A 2,124-nucleotide genomic window follows, 5' to 3' on the forward strand; every position below is an offset into this window, starting at 1 on the left:
CCGGCTTTAAATTACATAAGAGAGCTGTGATGAAAATGTGTAAAAGTCATAGATGGAATTTGAAGAAATGAAAACAGGCCCCAGGATGAGTGAGGAAGAATGAAGGAGACCTTGACTTAAGGATCAGAAATATGCTAAACATGTAGAAGGTAAACACCCAGGGAGGCACAGCTGGTGACCACAGCCCTAGTCCCAGGGCTGGTGACAAGGGAAACGCTACAGGGCATAATTGCTACTGTGTGACAGGAATGAAAATTATACTGTGGCGTTTGCCAGAAACAATGTAGGTGCCACTGCTACTTTCAAAGTGGGGGATATTCTCAAGTCAACTTAAAGAAAGAAAAGAACCATAGAATCTCGAAGGTATGCCATTTAAAAGTGAAATAAGCTAATCAAAAGCAAAACAAAATATGTTTACAAGAACTAAATTTATCATGCCTTCCAGATGCATGCTTTTATTTGCTTTAAAACAACTTTTTTTTTCCTCTCAAAAGGGCTTGATTCATAGAAATTACAAACTCTTGTCTGACCCAGTCCAAACAATCAAGATGCTCAAAATTGCCAGACACTGTTAGCTGGAATGTCAACCCAAAAACACAATATAAAAATATAGAGCATGCACATATGCACAAAATACAAAACATTTATTGAGCATTCACTATTTGCCAGGCACTTTACTGTCCACCTTACACATACTGTTTCATCGAATCCCCAACCAATCTTTATTCCTGCTTTAAAGATGGGGAGACTGAGACTTAGAGAGGTTACATGGCTAATATGTGGCAGAAACTAGGGCCAGAACTCATATCTGATTTGACACTCAAGCCTGAGCTCTTGACACTTCTCCATATAGCTCCAGGATTAATCATTCTCACAGATACCTGCAAAATCATCGCCAAATCGCCCTTGGCCATGGAGCTGTTCATACTATCTCTTTAGTCAGCCAGAAGGGTCCTTCGACCCTACTGGCTGGAGTTCCACTCTCCTCCAAAGAGGCAAAGGGGGAAAGTCGTGTTCTTTGCTTCCGTGGTAAAACTTCAAGAAAACTTTTCACCCTCCGGGCCAGCCATCTCTTCTACCGATCTCGACAGAGCAACAGGTGAAAAAGACAAGGTTGCCGTCAGCTACGACAAACCGTGCAAGAACCAAGAGCCTCTCATTTCATCTCGCAACGAAAGCAGCACCGCACCATCTAAATTTGTCCGCAAGAAAGAAACTGGTGAGCAGAGTAAAGGAAGACCCAAAGTACACACACACTTTGTAGGGTTTGGCTATCCAAGCGCTCACTGGCACAGAGGACCTCTGCTCCGGAGAGTGAGTTCTCCACGGAGTACCACGGTGCTGGTTATTGTTATAATTATTATTACATTCCCGGTTCCTGCCCCAGGTGTCTCTGAATCTGGAGCCGGATGACCTTTCCCTCCGGATCGAGGGGAGGCTGCACCGCTCAAGGGCTGGGAGGGACTCAAGTGGGGCTGGCCGACATCGCTTGCACCTCTGCATTCGCCAGAGACCCCATGCAATAAAGGGATAGCCTAAACTGCAGGACCGGCCCGCCAGCTTGCAGGAGTCCACCCGGGCCCCGCTTGAGGCCAGGCGGCCCCAAGGGTCCCGTGCCCGAGGCCGCCCCCGAGGCCCCACGGCTCCTTCCCGGGGCCCGAGGCCTCCCTCCCGAGTCCCGTTCTCCTCGGGCCGGCCCCGCCGCCCTCACCTTGGCCCGATTTCCCGCAGGCTGGTCGCTGCCCGCTGCTCTGCCAGTCTCGCCACCGCCTCCGTTGCCGGGTCTCGGCGGATCCACAGCCGACCGCAGCGCGGAGCCGGAAGCGGGAAGCCGCAGGACGAGTCGCGCATGCGTAGCCCCGCCCCGAGGGCGGGCCAGTGGGTGTGGCCCAGAAAGGGGCGGGACCTCGCGGGGCCTCGCGGGGCAATGGGTTTGCGGCACTTTGCTTCCAGCGGGTCCTGGAGCCGCGGTGCAGGGGTGTGTGCCCCGCCTTGCGGAAGGCGCGGGTATTGATGGGGGGCGGGTACCTGCGATGACGCTAAGAGCAATCTTTGAGGAGCGGGTCAGCGGGGGTGGGGGCATTTTTTGGGAGGGGGGTCAATGGGTCCCTGGGGTATCAGCGG

General features: G+C 52.4%; 1 protein-coding gene and 1 long non-coding RNA gene across 2 annotated transcripts in view; both read right to left on the minus strand.

Annotated features, from left to right (window-relative positions):
- Nucleotides 1-2,124, minus strand: part of ARHGEF18 (Rho/Rac guanine nucleotide exchange factor 18) — a 65,502-nt gene that overhangs the window by 49,996 nt on the left and 13,382 nt on the right. The gene's annotated exons all lie outside the window — the stretch shown is intronic.
- Nucleotides 410-1,828, minus strand: LOC111732825. The gene is made up of 2 exons (XR_002777736.1): nt 1,712-1,828; nt 410-1,192 (listed from the first exon to the last, which is right to left on the minus strand). It is a non-coding gene; the product is annotated as an uncharacterized LOC111732825 (long non-coding RNA).

The sequence above is a fragment of the Pteropus vampyrus genome, unplaced genomic scaffold, assembly GCF_000151845.1.
Source record: "Pteropus vampyrus isolate Shadow unplaced genomic scaffold, Pvam_2.0 Scaffold496, whole genome shotgun sequence".
Classification (NCBI taxonomy): domain Eukaryota; kingdom Metazoa; phylum Chordata; class Mammalia; order Chiroptera; family Pteropodidae; genus Pteropus; species Pteropus vampyrus.